The sequence below is a fragment of the Trachemys scripta genome, chromosome 4 (genome assembly GCF_013100865.1).
Source record: "Trachemys scripta elegans isolate TJP31775 chromosome 4, CAS_Tse_1.0, whole genome shotgun sequence".
Lineage (NCBI taxonomy): Eukaryota > Metazoa > Chordata > Testudines > Emydidae > Trachemys > Trachemys scripta.
The window spans coordinates 79,201,083-79,218,888 of record NC_048301.1 but is presented as its reverse complement, the minus strand read 5'-3'; the positions used below and the strand labels follow the sequence as shown (position 1 = coordinate 79,218,888).

The 17,806-nt window shown below is 45.0% G+C and overlaps 1 protein-coding gene across 3 annotated transcripts in view; it reads right to left on the bottom strand.

The window, feature by feature from the left end:
* TRAF6 (TNF receptor associated factor 6) overlaps positions 1-17,015 on the bottom strand; it is a 33,937-nt gene extending 16,922 nt beyond the window's left edge. The window contains exons 1-2 of one of the 3 annotated variants that reach the window (XM_034769663.1): positions 16,921-16,978; positions 2,159-2,225 (exon numbers count right to left, since the gene is read on the bottom strand). The gene's annotated coding sequence lies outside the window, so the exon portion shown is untranslated. Of the gene's footprint in view, positions 1-2,158; positions 2,226-16,443; positions 16,468-16,920 lie in introns of those variants that run through there. The other 2 variants (XM_034769662.1, XM_034769664.1) reach the window with 2 other exon arrangements.
* Positions 17,016-17,806: the final 791 nt, after the last annotated feature.

The following is a 17,806-nucleotide window of genomic DNA, read 5'->3' as shown; positions in this document are numbered from 1 at the left end:
GAATTCATTTAGCAATAAAGCCGATAAAGGCTAGTTCCTAGTGTTCAAAGCTTTAGGGATACTGCCAACTCTTCTCTGATATTCATCACTTAAGTACACTGCTACCTCAATATAACGCGACCCGATATAACACGAATTCGGATATAACGCAGTAAAGCAGTGCTCCGGGAGGGGGGGGAAATGGGGGGCTGCGCACTCCGGTGGATCAAAGCAAGTTCAATATAACACGGTTTTACCTATAACGCGGTAAGATTTTTTGGCTCCCGAGGACAGTATTATATCGAGGTAGAGGTGTAAGTTTCTTTAAAGCCCTCCTATCCTTTTTAACAATACTTTTACAAGCCTGAAAAAGTCTCTCTGCACCAATTTTGTCATTTATTATTTCACAAAGATTGGTTTTCTTCCCGTATGTGTAATGACGATGGTTGGGTCCCCCCTAGTTTTTGTTTTTATATTATCACTTCTCCAAAGGACATGAAGTCCACAGAAGCATGGCACAAGGGAACATAGCTAGGGTATTACATAAAAAAAGAAGAGAATGTTAAGGTTGAAAAGTCAAGCACTCAAAAGTTAAGGAATGCCAACATTAATGTTGCCTGTGTGAACTTAATTCAGCTACCTACTTTTTAATTTATTTATTTTACTGGACCCCTGCCTCAGTCAGCACAAAAGATGGATGTGCTCTGGAGGTTAATCAGAGTTGTGTACAGAGTGAGGCTGTTGCCTGTAGACCCCTGCCTCACTTATTACAGAAGCTAGAAGGTTAATGATGAATGAAGCATGGGATTGCAGGAAGAGACAGGATGGTTTTATGGTTAAGGAAGTTGAATGCCATCCTGGATAACTGGATGATATCCCTGCCTCTTAAACCAAAATGTTAGCAGGTGGCCAGTGATTGCGTGTTCCTCATTTTCTGAGTGGCCAAACCTGGGTGGGTGGGTGTGTGTGTGTGTGTGTGTGTGTGTGTGTCAGATTTGCAGAAGAGGAGCGTGCTCCCAGATGCAACTGAAGCAGATTGGAGCTGTGCTTTGAACACAAAACACTACAGAAATGCTACCAAAAATAGGGTCTACTAATGGAAAGTGTTAGGCAAGCTAAAATATAGGCATTGGTGGCGTTACCAACACCACCTACAATAATGGGATAAGTAGTATAATTTTGGCCAAACAACAAAACAAAAGTTTCTAATAGTCAAATCTATTAGATTCCAGAATAGTCATTAAGTTCCCATGTTTGGGTCACTTAGAACTAGATTGGAAATGGTCTTATGGGATATACTTTATCAGTCAACCACTGGTGTAGGGAATGGTATAGAAAAATGTAATAGGGCTTTCCGTTCCCAGGTGCTAATTTCTAGGAGATCTGGCTATACTATTTATAATTGTCAGCAGGAGGACTTAAAAGGAATATCCACTTTTTTGGTGTAGTCTGAGTGGTGGAATTTTAATAACTTCATATCAATTAGTTCTGAGATATGTCATTTAGGATAGACTACTTGGAATATTATACTACAGTAAGTGGTTTACAGGTTTAATTCAAGGTGCTTGTTTAATTTATACTACTCTATGATTTCGGGTTCAGGCTACTAGAAAACTGCAACCCTACATGCACACACTCAACCTGGCACTGAGATCTCCTGGGATGCTCAAGTTAAGAGCCACTGGATTTGTAGAACTAGGATTGGGGGTTCTCAGTAGGCTCTTATCTCTGGAATTCTCCATCACTGACAGTTTGAGTTTGCTGAACTCAAAGGCAAAGTCTAATCTAGCCATTCAGTCAGTTGCTTCAAAAGCTAGGCAAGGCCAAGTTGGCAGGATGGGGTGTAGTTCTCAAGTTTGAGACCATCTCTTGTGTGCTTTTATATTCTGTACAGGCATGCTGAGGTGCTGATAGGCAGATTCTGAATAATAAGTAATGCTTCTAAAAGGGACTAGTACCAAACCACTTAAGATACTGATAAGATCAATAGTGTGATGGATCTGGAGTTTTCTGTAATAATTTATTAACATTTGAAATTGACCTGGTTATTGTGATATTTACTGAATGCATATACTGAGTTAATACTGCTGTGGAATTGTCAGGAAATGCACTGAGGAAGGGTGGATCCATACATAGGCTTCTCAGTACACATTTGAGGCACAATGCAAGAGCCATTCACCTTGATCCTTCAGTGAGCCCCCCTGGGTAGACTGGTCAGACAGGCTTTTCCAGGTACAAATCAGTACCTGTGAAGGGGGAAGGGAGAAAAATAAGAAGACTCAAGAGGGCTTAAAGAATCACACTCACGGGGACACAGGTTTTTGAGACTGACCTTACAGCTACATTATAGCTTAAGTCGACATAAGTTTTGTTGCTCAGGCTTGGTCTACACTACCCCCCTAATTCGAACTAAGGTACGCAACTTCAGCTACGTGAATAACGTAGCTGAAGTTCGAAGTACCTTAGTTCGAATTAGTTCGAACTTACCTTGGTCCACACTCGGCAGGCAGGCTCCCCCGTCGACTCCGCGGTACTCCTCTCGGCGAGCTGGAGTACCGCAGTCGACGGCGAGCACTTCCGGGTTCGACTTATCACGTCCAGACTAGACGCGATAAGTCGAACCCAGAAGTTCGATTTCCAGCCGTCGAACTAGCGGGTAAGTGTAGCCAAGGCCTCAGTGGTGTGAATTAGTCTCCCCCCCCCCGCCTGAGTGACACAATTTATGCTGATTTAAGCGCTGGTATGGACAGTGCTATGTCTGCGGGAGAGCCACCATCACTGGGACTCTCTCCTGTCACTAGAGAGTTTACTAAACTCTCTAGTGAGGCCATATAGCAGGGGTAGGCAAACTTTTTGGCCTGAAAGCCACATCGGGGTTCCAAAACTGTAAGGAGGGCCGGGTAGGGAAAGCTGTGCCTCCCCAAACAGCCCGATCCCTGCCCCCATCCGCCCCTCCCACTTCCCACCCGACTGCCCCCCTCAGAACTCCTGACCCATCTAACTCCCCTGCTCCCCGCCCCCTTACCATGCCCCTCAGAGCAGCAGGACTGGCAGCCGCGCCGCCCGGAGCCAGCCACGCTGCTGCGCTGCCCGGCAGGAGCTTGCAACCCCGCCACCCAGAGTGCTGGGGGCACAGCGAGCTGAGGCTGTGGGGGAGGGAGGACAGTGGGGGAGGGGCTGGGGGCTAGCCTCCCTGGCCGTGAGCTCAAGGGCCAGGCAGGACGGTCTGCGGGCCGGATGTGGCCCGCGGGCCGTAGATTGCCCACCTCTGCCATATAGCCTGAGGCCTAGTCTTCACTTACCGGCTGGTCCGGCGGCACGCCATCGATGTTCTGGGATCGATCCCGGAAGTGCTCACAGTCGGCGCCGGTACTCCAGCTCGCCAAGAGGAGTACACGGCGTCGACGGGGGGAGACTTCCGGCCGCGTCTGGACCGCGGTAAGTTCGGACTAAGGTACTTCGAATTCAGCTACGTTATTAACGTAGCTGAATTTGCGTACCTTAGTCCGAAGTCCGGACTAAGTGGGGACCAGCCCTGAGAAACCAGTCTGCTGTGTGGGGCCTTCAGGAATTAGACTCCTGGCATCCCCTCAGAAAGGCGTTTAGACTCTAGGTAAGCTAGATACGCATGTAGACCTTTTGTTATTTTAAGACCCTTTTCTCTGAAATATTTTGTTTCTATTGTTATACAAACAATACTTCTGTTTTAAGAAGGCTGTTTTGGCTTATTAATTCACTGGTCACAGCTCCTGAAGGGAAAAACCACAACTGCCCAAACCCAATCAAACCTTCAGGGTAAGAACTAGGGCCATGGCTACACTGGAAACTCCAAAGCGCTGCTGCGGGAGCGCTCCCGCGGCAGCGCTTTGAAGTGCGAGTATGGTCGCGCGCCAGCGCTGGGAGAGCACTCTCCCAGCGCTGCAGGTACTCCACCTCCACGAGGGGATTAACTTACAGCCGGGGCACTGTCTACATTCGCGCTTTACAGCGCTGTAACTTGCTGCGCTCAGGGGGGTGTTTTTTCACACCCCTGAGCGAGAAAGTTGCAGTGCTGTAAAACGCCCATGTAGCCAAGCCCTAGTACTGTAGACTAGTGCCTAATTTGAGAGAGAATGACAGGATTCCACCCCAGGAAAAGGGAAGGCATAAGACCTAAGGGGGTGCACTCAGAAGAGATGAGGAAACAGACAGGGATGCAGCTAATCCTGTAACCATGACACACAGGTATTCAAGAAGTCAAGCTGAAAGGAAGAAAAGAAATAGAGTAGGCCTTTGCTCATACTTGTGATGAAAGCACTTCTAGCTAGTTTATAGAGCAGCATCTGTTAAAGACAGATCTCTTCCTTGTGATCATCATTTTATCCTTCTGGAAAATCCTACTAAAGTAGTACTCCAGGAGAGTAGGATTTTACCCAGTATAATCCTAACAATTTATCATTTACAGCACTTCACAGTTTCTACAGGAGTTTGAAGCATTACACTTATTCCTCTCCAATTTGAATTGCTTTCCCGTAACCAGAGTATCTATGAACCATTCAGTCTATGGGGAAAAACATCAGAGTCATCTTAATGGATGAGTCAATGAAACCAATCAGCATCCTATTATTGCACAGAAAAATCCCTAATTTAAATTATAAACTAATACTCCTTTCTTATATGGAGCTTTCCATCTGCACACCTTGAAGAGGTTTATAAAAGGTGGCCATCTGCTTTACCTCTGTTTTATGGGGAAACGTCAGGCACAGAGAGAATACTTTAAACAAATTAATCAAGTCAGTTTTAAGTGAATTGCGGTGGGGTTCTTTCCAACACCCAGTCACTTAGGGCATGTCTTCACTAGCAATGTTAAAGCTATGAGGGGAGTAGCTCCCAGCGCTGGTGCACTGTCTACACTGCCACTTTACAGTGCTGAAACTTGCAGCACTCAGGGGTGTGTTTTTTCACACCCCTGAATGAGAAAGTTGCAGCTCTGTAAAGTGCCAGTGCAGACAAGGCCTTAGTTTTATTTTGTCTTAAAGGGAAGTCCCTCCCCACAAGGGAGAGGATGTTTCTAAATCTTGAAGTTTACAGTGTAGCTGTAGACGAACAACTGAAAATTAACAATTACTTCACCCTAATTTTAAACAATTCCTTCATGTCCTTTATAAAAAAAATTGAGATCCTTTATTCTTTGTGTGTGCATCTGTTTCCTCGTCCTCCAATACTGCACCTGTACTCCAACTCCTGCACAACAGCAGTACTGGAGCAGCATACCAGAGGGAGACAGACATAAACCTAATCTCTTTTACTGTAGGATCAGACACTTCTCCCTTGGCTGAGCTGGGGCAGACAATGAAATGAACTAACAGCGACTTAGTTATGGAAGCAGTGCATGTGCGCTAGCATGATTCTTTCCTGGGGACTTTCCCTGCAAGGGGAATTTTAAATTGCTTGTAGTTCAGGTGAAGAGGATAGATTTGAAAATGCAGGTTATTCCCAACACCAAGTCAAATTTAACCCTTTCTTCGCCACTTCACTGGGAATTTATTCTCCAGTCTAGAAGTCTCAGGAATCCTTCCCAGATATTCAGCTCAAATTTTTATCCCCTTCCCTCCTGAACAATACTTCTCTGGTCACATATTAGCACTCATATATACAGATGGTTTTGTCAGCCATGATATTCCTTTAGCCCAGCACCACACAGCTATAGTCATCAGAATAGCTTTGAAAGGGGGTGGTATCCACCTCCCCAGCAACAAGGGCATAGAATTGAAGAACTGTTCTCTTCAAGTTTACCTACTCAATAAACATGTCCATAGACCAGAGCCACCAGAATTTGTCTGCAATTCAGAAGCCTGGACAAGTTATGTGGAATGCTTTATACGCACACTGTGGCCTAAACGTCGGCCATTTATTCTTGGTAACTAAAGGCAATACCAAACTAAGCAGCTCAGGCTATATTTTGTTCAATTAACTGAACATCTGAAACTAAATTGGAGTGCATACATATGTCTACAAATCCACAGTAACTATTTAAAAAAAAACAAAAACAAAGTGGAACAAGCTCAGAATTATTTTCCGTAATGCTTCTCTTTTTAAGGAACTGTGTAGAGTTTTTAGCCTGTGTGTAAAATACAGTAACTCCTCGCTTAACATTGTAGTTATGTTCCTGAAAAAATGCTACTTTAAGTGAAACTATGTTAAGCGAATCCAATTTCCCCATAAGAATTAATGTCGGGGGGGGGGGGGGGGGAGGTTTGGGTTCCAGGGAAATTTTTTTTTGACAGACAAAAGTGGCTGCAAACATTCCCTGTGGAAACAATGTAATGATGAACCCACGCTATCCCACTGGAGTGCACCACTCCCTCGACTTTCCAAAGTGCGGGGGGCGGGGGAGGGAAGAGAAGGTGTGCATGTGTGTGAGAGAGACACAAACACCGTGTGTGTGACAGAGAGAGAGAGGCGCATTGCCCCTTTAAGTACGCTGACCCCACTCCAAGTACACTGCCTTTATAAGTAGATCGGCAAGTTGAGACAGCAGCTGCTGTTAGCAAGCTCCCTCCGTGTCCTGAGCTCTGCCCCCCCCCCCCCCCCATGATCTGTGGAGATGGGATACAGGAGCGGGGGGGGGGGAGAAAAGGGGGACACCCTGACATCAGCACTCCTCTTCCCCTCCCACCTCCCATCCCCTGCACAGAAAGCAGGAGGCTCCCGGGAGCAGCTCCAAGGCAGAGGGCAGGAGCAGCGCATGGCAGTGCAGGGAGGGACAGCTGAACTGCTCGGGGATAGCCTGCTGGGCAGCTGCTGCACAGGGAACTTATGGGAGCTGATGGGGGGGGGGGCTGCCGGTCCACCCTGGTTCCAAGTCCCCACCAGCTAGCTCCAACAGGCGCTCTTTCTGAAAGCAGTGGACAAAGCCGGCGGCTGCCAAACAACGTTATAAGGGAGCATTGCACAACTTTAAAGGAGCACCTTCTAACTGATTAGCGACAAAGATACAACGTTAACCGGGACGACGTTAAGTGAGGAGTTACTGTAAGATGCACTCAGATTTGTCCTACAGACGACTATTTGACAGGAGCCTGAAGACTTCACCTCTTAGGGGGCAGTAGCTGAAGAGATGCTTTCTGAGTTGGGTAGTCAGGCATGGCTTTTCCTGATAGCTGCTGATGGCTGGTGCTGGTTGTCACAATTTACATCAAATTTACTCAGACTGCTACCAACAGGGAAAGCTGCTCTGATAAAAATGGAGAATGTAATGCTGAACACTTCTCTGTCAGTCACATCCCTAGGTCCAGAGAGCAGGCCCAGGTTACATTTTAGGACTCCAAAGGCCCCTCAGTATTGCCTCTTGTGCTTTAAGATCAAACTGCAACTGAACTTTTAACCAGCAGGTAACTTGATGCTGTGAAGCTACTTGCACTCCTGCACCATGAAGCAATGAGACTAGACGGGTTATCTCAGTCAGACCAGAGCAACACATCTCATGATTTACCCTCCCCCTGCCAAAAGGCTCAAAATACCAATAGCCGTTTCTTTAGACTATCTATGCAAGATAAGAGTCTACATTCGAACTTAAAAACTTTTGTAACATGGTAAAGATGTTTTAAGTAAAACAAAAGAAAACTCCAAGTTTAGGTAAAATAATTTAGATGCCCAATCTACAAGTCACACGACGAGTCCTAAATCTCTTTTGCACTCAAGACTCCTGTTGAAGTCAGCAAGCATTTCGGATGTACAAGGAAGGCAGAATCACACAGTAAATGGTTACACTCAGAGTGACTAGTGAAAGAAAAAAAATTTAAGGAGGTAACAAATCCTATTGCTCTCTCTCTCTCTACACGTTGTATACAACTTATATTCTACATATTTGGTATGTACCTTGCTAGTCTTTCTAGAATCAATATAAGAGATGTATTAGTCACTATAACAATCTGTGCCTGTGACTGCTATGGGTACCCGCATGGCCCCATAGTATGCCAACATTTTTATGGCTGACTTAGAAGCTTCCTCAGCTCTCGTCCCCCAACACCCCTACTCGCGCTACATTGAAGACATCATCATCATCTGTATCCATGGGAAGGAGGCGATGGTCACAAACACCACCCTAAACCTACTGACCGCTATACTTACCTACATGCCTCCAGTTTCATCCAGACCACATCACATGATCCATTGTCTACAGCCAGGCTCTAAGATACCACTGCATTTGCTCCAATCCCTCAGACAGAGACAAACACCTACAGGATCTATCAAGCGTTCTTAAAACTACAATACCCACCTGGTGAAGTGAAGAAACAGATTGACAGAGCCAGAAGGGTACCCAGAAGTCACCTACTACAAGACAGGCCCAACATAGAAAGTAACAGAACGCCCCTAGCCGTCACCTACAGCCCCAACTAAAACCTCTCTGGGGCACCATCAGGGATCTACAACCTATCCTGAAGGATGATCCCTCACTCTCACAGACCTTGGGAGACAGGCCAGCCCTCGCTTACAGACAGCCCCCCAACCTGAAGCAAATACTCACCAGCAACTACACACCACACAACACTAACCCAGGAACCAACCCTTGCAACAAACCCCGGTGCCAACTCTGTCCGCATATCTATTCAAGGGACACCATCATAGGACCTACCACATTAGCCACACCATCAGGGGCTCGTTCACCTGCACATCTACCAATGTGATATATGCCATCATGTGCCAGCAATGCCTCTCTGGCATGTACATTGGCCAAACCAGACAGACTCTATGAAAAAGAATAAATGGACACAAATCTGACATCAGGAATTATAACATTCAAAACCCAGTAGGAAAACACTTCAGTCTTCCTGGTCACTCAATAACAGACTTTAAAGTGGCAATTCTTCAACAAAAAAAAACCTTCAAAAACAGACTCCAATGTGAAACTACAAAACTGGAATTAATTTGGAAACTGGACACCATCAAATTAAGCCTGAATAAAGACTGGGAGTGGATAGGTCATTACAAAAACTAATTTCCCCCTACTGTTACTCACACCTTCTTGTCAACGGTTTGAAATGGGCCATTACCACTATAAAAGTGATTTTTCCTCCCTTGGTATTCTACTGTTAATTGAATTGTCTACTTAGAGTGAACCCCCCCCTCCCCCCCCATTCGTAAGACAACTCCCATCTTTTCATGTACTATGTATATACACCAGCTACTGTATTTTACACTCCATGCATCTGATGAAGTGGGTTCTAGCCCACGAAAGCTTATGCCCAAATACATTTGTTAGTCTCTAAGGTGCCACAAAGACTCCTCGTTGTTATAACAATCTGAAGTCATGGATACTAGACACTTGGAATTTTCTATACATTTGTACTATTATTTCTCTGCCTCATGTATAGGGCTGACAAAAAGAAAAATACATATTGACTAGTCATGATATAAGAAAAATCAATAAAATGAAAACAGGCCAGAATAGTTATGGAATAATATTCTTCCAATACCATATTCCAGTGGCCCCCACCTTTTTGTGGCCAGTAGCACATTCATGTTTTCAGAAGAGTGTGGCGGGCGCCAACAATTTTTCAAGGCTTATTTTGTATTTGTACATTAAATAATATGAAATCATATTTAATATTACATAATATATGAATCCATAAGATAAAAAAAGGTAATTTTACATGTAAAAGGTATTAATTAAATTATTCGGCAATTACTTTCACCTTACCATGTGAATTTGCTCTTTTTTAATCTACCTGTAAGAAAAATTAAGCTTCGAAACCAGAGAGAAGCCGCAGCCCCGCGTCTGCCAGGGACAGAGAACACCGGCGCCCGCAGCCCCAGAGTTCTCTGTCCCCGGCTTCTCTCCCCTGCTGGGCACTAGGCGGGCGCACGTAAATGCCCCGGTGGGCACCATAGTGACCGCGGGCACCGCGTTGGGGACCACTGCCATATTCCTTATATGGCGTTACTAAACCAAAATTTAACCCTGTTGTTTCAACCCTCCAATCTATACAATGTTGCCAGCAGAGGCAATTACTTCAGTGCAAGGAAGGAGATGGTTTTGATGCAGATGCAGGTTTGGAAGTCAAGAGATTGCCATTCCAATTCCAATCTTTGCCGCAAATTTGCCATGTGACTTTGGGCACCTTACTTAGAGCTCAATCCCATAAACATTATTACAAGGCATATTAGTCAATGGGACTACTCACTACTTTAATGCGCACTATATCCAGAGAAGGGTGCAGGATCAGGTCCATAGTCTCTGTGACTCACTCACTTTCATCCCATTTGGCCAGTGGTCCCCAAAGCGGAATGGTCCGAATGTTTATGATATTTATTTTGAAAAAACTCCTTAATTTTGCCAAATAATTTAATTAATACCTTTTATATGTAAAATTACCTTTTTTACCTTATGGATTCATATATTATGTAATATTAAATATGATTTTTTTGTATTATTTAATGTACAAATACAAAATAAGCCTTGAAAAATTGTTGGCACCCGCCACTCTCTTCTGAAAACATGAATGTGCTACTGGCCACAAAAAAGTTGGGGACCACTGCATTTGGGGATAACAATGCAAAGAATGTTGCAAGTTTACACTAATATTTGTAATGCATATTGAGATCGTTACATTGGAAGGTGCTACATAAGCAAAATGTAATACATTCAAACAGAGCACATGAAATGCAAAAAAACAGAATTTCTGTTTTCTTGCTAATGCCCTTAGTAATAGTTGATTTTCATTCCAAATTTTTCCTTGAGGCATAGAAGTTCTTTACTAGTGACAGTTAAACTTCCTAATCACTTGGCCAATAACAACTGTGATTAAATATTATTTAGCTGTCAACCTAAATCTATGAAAATGTTCTTGTTCAAAGCAGAAAACAAAACAAAAACAAAAAACCCCCCACAGCAATAACTGAAGTCTGTAAGACTTCATTTCAGTTCCAGTCATTGGTGCTGGATATAATTACTCTTTCTTTAGGCCTCTGGGAATTTCTGAAGCTTTCTAGCTAGTTTCTCTTTGCTTGGAGAGAATGTTGACAATCTTTTATGATTAAGTAATTGCATACTTAGTGTTACTTAGGAGATTAGATGGGAGCTACTCAGTTATGCATGTAGTCTCTCCCCCGAGGGTGCATGTCCTGGTTAAAAAAAAAAAAAATTTTTTTTGGTGGCTTTTCTTATTAAAGTAAGATTTCTTGAACAGGAGGCAAATTATGATAACCAAAAATGTATTCACAGTCCAAGGTAGAACACTAATAAAAGGATCTCATTTCTATTGAGTATGTTTTAAATGGCCCCAGGTGTGATTGCCCTTGAACATCAGATGGCAAATAGTGAATGAGTGTAATTAAAAAAAGCTTATTAAATAATTTAAAGAGCCAGTACATCTGTTGACACTATTTTTTATTTCGGCTGAAATACTTCTCAGCTATATTCAGTTTCTCAAAATAATACTTTAGAGATATTGTATCGATATAAGTAAATACAGAGCAAGTGTCATTTATGACACACAAAGGATGGTTCATGGATTAGGATGCCAGTCTGGGATGCAGAAAACCAGGTTTAATTTCCTGATCTGCTACAGATTTGCATTGCTCACTATGCCACAGTTTCCCATACTCAGAGGTGCTGTGAGATTTATATTAAAGATTAGGACAGGGATCAGCAACATTTGGCACACGGTCCACCAGGTAAGCCCCCTGGTGGGCCGGGCTGGTTTGTTTACCTGCCGCATCCGCAGGTTTGGCTGATTGCGGCTCCCACTGGCCGCGGTTTGCCGCGGTGAGCACATTCCACGCCGCCTCCCGCAGCTCCCATTGGCCTGCAGCAGTGAACCGCTGCCAGTGAGAGCCGTGATCAGCCGAACCTGCAGACGCGGCAAGTAAACAAACTGGCCCGGCCTGCCAAGGGGCTTAGCCTTGCGGGCTGCGTGCCAAACGTTGCCGATTCCTGGATTAGGAGGTGCTCAGATATGGCGGTAAAGGGGATGATACAAGTACCTAAGATTGTCTGTCTGCTTTAAGCATAGCCTCTCTTCTGATCCTGAAAACACTTTGTGCAGGATTAGATTTATTTATACTAGTCCTATTGACTTCAATGGGAGCAGCCATGTACTTAAAGTTAAAAATACGCATACTTTCAAAAGCAGGGCCAAACAGGACTCCTGGGTTCTATTTTTGGCTCTGCCATTGATCTGCAGAGTGACCCATGTCAAGTCTCAGTGCCTTATTTTAAGGCATCTTCTAACCTCATAAAATGGTCATGAAGATTAGTTAGTGTTTGTAGAAATGCTGTGAGGCCTTTGGATAAGATGGTGCTACACAACCATACTATTGTTAAACAACTGAAATATCCCTCCTCTTTTTACTCTGATATTTACTTTTATTTCCACTTTGACAGGTGAAAGCAAGAGATCATTGGTGTTGCACTATGTGTTTGTATAGCCACTAACACAACTGAGCTCTGAAATTAACTTGGGCTTCTGGGCACTATTGTGATACAAAAAGTTATTTTTCTGGAGGTTCTGGATTAATTAAGTTCACTGAACTGAAAACATGTACACTTCCTCTCCAAAGATTTTCCATGGAATGGATATTTAGTAGCAAAACTATTTGTAGTATGATTTAAAAAACAAACAAAAGAAAACCAGCACAGCATATTAATTTACAACATTAAAACCTGAGACCTACATGGTATTTCCCTTCTCATTCACTAGTACCTGGTGAAACTCCAGAAAAAGTTTAATTGTGAGGAAAAACTGGAGAGGAACATGGAACGAGCAGCAGACTGGCGTATACGTACTGTGGGCAAGAGACTCATTTGCTGGCCATCACCAAAATAGTTCTACTGTTTTATCAAGTGTACTTAATACGTGAATAAGTTCTCTGCATGGTATTGAGACTAATTTTGTGGTCCTTTGATGCTACAACAAAAGTGAAATAACATGAATATAAAGTCATGGACTTGGATAACTATGGCTCTTGATATTAAAATTTATTCACAGGATCTGTAGAGAAACGCAGTTTGCTAGCACTCTTCTCATCGCCTGTAGCTTATAGAAGTGTATGGAAACAAGATGCTATAGCTTCAATGCAATTATAAGCAGAAAAATGACTTAAAGGGGTTCCATGTTTAGAACTTGCAAATCAAAAGATTACCTTCTAATGTCAACCGCTGATTCCCAAACTATATATTTTTTATCTTTTCCATCACTGAAGATGGCATTCAGAACTTAACCATTCTGTTGATATGAGACAGAACAGAATCCACATTGCTCATGAATAGCTGTTGGCTGTGCAGTGCTAAACATTTGTAAGAGGCATACTTTGCCTCTGACAAGGTGGTTCCATTAATCATTTGTAATATTATGACCTCACTAATTCTCTATGATTACAGACTATCACTTAATAGGAGGAAGGTTTCCCATCATCTTAAACAATGGATGCAATCCAAACTGGTCTGACAATCTGATCAGTTTTGCAACTCTCTTGCCTCAAATCTAAAGAGGTTACCTTGTTTGAGACAGAATTTATTAAATGAAACCAGCGTTATTGCACTCATAACTTATTGCACAGATGGAGAGGGATACCAGGTAAGGCAAGTTATACTAGGCAGGGTTTCCTTTCCTTTCCCCACACCACCAAGAATAATCTTCACATCTAACACAGAGAGCTGTAAACTCACATATACACAGCTAAGTCAGTCTCTCTTTTTGAATACCATTATTTGTGTTGCATCCTATGAATGTCAGAAAAATACCATAAACTATGGCCTCATTAATGGAGTTAACAGATGAAAAGTTAGAAAAAGCTCAAAAGAGAATCTACCACCAGTTTCTAGGCTCAAAGAACTGAACAAAAATACAGGATGATCATTTTTTAAAGCCAGCATTGGCATTAGCAAACTAATAGAAGGCAGCAAGGATCAGGATCAAGTGAGAAAACACACAGTATCTATCCCAAGAATTTACCCCAAATAAAAACCCTTCAAGCTATTATACTTGGCAAGGGAAGTACTTAAAATATTTGTTATACATATCAAATACTGCCTGTCTGTACCAGAGAGTAACTATCATTCTTGCAAGCAAATTGTATGCGCTCTCAGATTTCATTTTTAAAGCACATATAAATCAATTAACCAATTCCTAAAGCACTTAAAGTAGATATTTTCCCTATTTTACAGACAGGAAAATGGAGACCCAAATGGAAATCAAGTGATTTGTCCAAGACCATACAAGAACTCTGACAGAGTTTGGGTAGAACTCAGGATGCAAGCCACTAGATCACACAAAAAGAAGTCCATCTGGATATCAGGGAGCAGGATCAGTTAATTAGTGGCCAAATATTCCCCTCATGTAAACCAATACAAACCTAATCTCAATGGGACTGGTGCTTGCTGTAAAGAGTGAGGGAAGAATCTGGCTCACAGTGTCTACAAACACAGCCCAGACTGAAGGCATAGTTTCCATTGAAGAAAAAAAATCATGTTGCTTTAGAGATTCCAAAGCCAGAAAAAGGACCATTGGAATCCTCTAGTCCAGTGTGGGGCAACCTGTGGCCTGCAGGGTAATTCACTGGCAGGCTGCAAGACAGTTTGTTTACATTGATGGTCCACAGACATGGCCACCTGCCCACAGCCCCCAATGGCTGTGGTTCGCCGTTCCCAGCCAATGGGAGCTGCGGGAAGTGGCGCGGGCTGGCTGCCGCTTCTCACAGCTCTCATGGAACGGCGAAGCGCAGCCACTGGGAGCTGCGGGCCGCCGTGCCTGCGGACAGTCAACATAAACAAAATTGTCTCACGGCCCGCCAGCAAATTACCCTGACAGGCTGCAGGTTGCCCACCACTGCTCTAGTCTGATCTTCTGTATAACACAGGACACAGAACTTCCCCAAAATAATTCCTAGAGCATAGCTTTAAAAACCATCTAATTTTAGTTTAAAAACTGGCAGTGATGGAGAATCCCCACCCACCCTTGGTAATTTCTTCCAGAGGTTAACTCCCCTGTTAAAAATGATGACAAATTCAGACAGGAAATAAGGCTAGTGTCAACTTCCAGTAACCACTGGAATGGGTTATACCTTTCTCTGCCAGACTGAAGCCCATTAGCAAATATTTGCTCCTCATGCAGATACTTAACTGACTGTACCTTAAAGACTAACAGATTTATTTGGGCATAAGCTTTCGTGAGTAAAAACCTCACTTCTTCGGATGCGCATCCGAAGAAGTGAGCTTTTTACTCACAAAAGCTTATGCCCAAATAAATCTGTTAGTCTTTAAGGTGCCACCAGACTCCTTGTTGTTTTTGTAGATACAGACTAACACGGCTACCCCCTGATACTTGTCAAAGTTTAAAGAGGTCAAGGTCTGGAATTCTCTTTCACAACCATCTCTGTTTTTAGCCTGTCTTTAATTCTGTTGTGAATGTTGAGGATTCTGGGATGGTTTAATGTGCTCCTTATATGCCTTGGATGCACTATACTCCCCTGATACTTAAAAAGAAGAACAGGAGTACTTGTGGCACCTTAGAGACTAACAAATTTATTAGAGCATAAGCTTTATGATGAGATCTACAACCTATCCTGAAAGATGATCCTTTACTCTCACAGATCTTGGGAGACAGACCTGTCCTCGCTTACAGACAACCCCCCAACCTAAAGCAAATACTCACCAGCAACCACACATCACTGAACAAAACCACTAACCCAGGAACCTATCCTTGTAACAAACCCCGATGCCAACTCTGTCCACATATCTATTCAAGTGACATCATCATAGGACCTAATCACATCAGCCATACCATCAGGGGCTCGTTCACCTGCACATCTACCAATGTGATATATGCCATCATGTGCCAGCAATGCCCCTCTGCCATGTACATTGGCCAAACCGGACAGTCTCTACGCAAAAGAATTAATGGACACAAATCTGACATCAGGAATCAAAATACTCAAAAACCAGTGGGAGAACACTTTAACCTGTCTGGTCATTCAGTGACAGACCTGCGGGTGGCTATATTACAACAGAAAAACTTCAAAAACAGACTCCAAAGAGAGACTGCAGAGCTAGAATTGATATGCAAACTAGACACAATCAACTCCGGTTTGAATAAGGACTGGGAATGGCTGAGCCATTACAAACGTTGACTCTATCTCCCCTTGTAAGTACTCTCACACTTCTTATCACACTGTCTCACACTTCTTATCACACTGTCTGTAATGGCCTAGCTTGATTATCACTTCTAAAGTTTTTTTTCTCTTAATTAATTGGCCTCTCAGAGTTGGTAAGACAACTCCCACCTGTTTATGCTCTCTGTATGTGTGTATATAGATCTCCTCATTATATGTTCCATTCTATATGCATCCGAAGAAGTGGGCTGTAGTCCACGAAAGCTTATGCTCTAATAAATTTGTTAGTCTCTAAGGTGCCACAAGTACTCCTGTTCTTCTTTTTGCGGATACAGACTAACACGGCTGTTACTCTGAACCCTGATACTTAACTGACTGTGACCAAGTCATCCCTTAGCCTTTTCTTTGTTAAGCTAAGCAGCCCCCAGGAGCTCCCCTATCACCCTGAGGCAGGTTCTCGCCTTCTCTGCTCGTTCTCGCGGCTCGTCTCGGACCCTCTCGCGCTTATCAACATCCAGGATTTTGCCCTTTCACCCTCTGGGAAGACCCCAACCCGCGGTCAGTCTGAAACCCAACTGCCCTGGGCCACGCTAAGCCCGGGCCACGCTCCTAGCCCCCCCCTTTCCGCCAGCCCCAGTGTCCCGCTCTCTGCGGGGCTGCCCCGGGAGGCAGGGAGACGCCGCGGGCCCCTCTCCCAGGCCCGGAGCCCGGGCAGGGAGCTGGGAACAGAACCCAGCGGCCCCGACCCCGCGTCAGGGCTGGGAAGCCGGGTCCGGGCGGAGCCGCCTGGACAGCCCGGGCTGCGGGGAGCGGCCGGTGGAGCCCAGCGATCCCCGCCCGGACACTCACCTCCGGCCGAACCGCCGCCTTCGCTTTCTGGCCCCAGCCAGGCCACTGCTTCCGGCTCCGAGGAAGGCCGGGCGGGCGCCGCGGCCGAGAGGAAGGAAGGCGGCCAGCGCTGCACAGCGCCCCCTGCGGCCGGTCCGCCCGGGCAGGTACTTCCCCGGCACCGCAGACGGCAGCGACGCCGCCCAGGATGGGTGTCCGCCCTGGGCAGCACAGGGCGGGGAGGAGCGTTTGTGCGCCGCCCCCGCTGGAGATTTACCAGCCTGAGCCTCGCTGCGCTGGAGGCTGGTGCCTGCTCTGGCTGAGCCTCTCCTTGCAGCCCACCCCCCAGCAGCGCTCCAGCATTGGGGTCAGCCGCGGGCAAGTCAGGACTCAGAGCCAATGCTAGCCCATTGGGGGCCCTAAGCAGAATATTTTGTGTCCCCCTCCCATAATACTAATACAGGCAAATAAAAAGCAAATGGGGGTTGCATGGGCTACCTAAATGTAAGGGGACTGTTGCCCCCTTACTAACACTCAGTGGGGGTGTTTTGGTTGGCTAGCTCCCAGCACTGAAAGGGGAAGGGTCGATGGCAAATCAGGAGCCTGAGACTGACTGTCCCCAGGAACAATGGGGAGAGGCCAATGCTCCAGATCAGCCTGATTGACAGGGCGGGCAGGCTAATCAGAGAGTCAGGAGGCTGGGGGGGTCCCGTCCTCCGTGTGAACTGGAATGGCCTGAGTCAGACAGAGTGGGGCCGAGCTAAGGAGAGAGCAGGGGCCCGAGCTAAGCTGCTGGGAGCAGAGCTGCAGCCCCAAAGCCAGAGCACAGCCCAGAGATAGCAGAGCTGTAGCAACCAGAGCCAGAGGGGCCAGACAAGCAGCCAGGAAGCAGGTCAGAGCTGGGAGC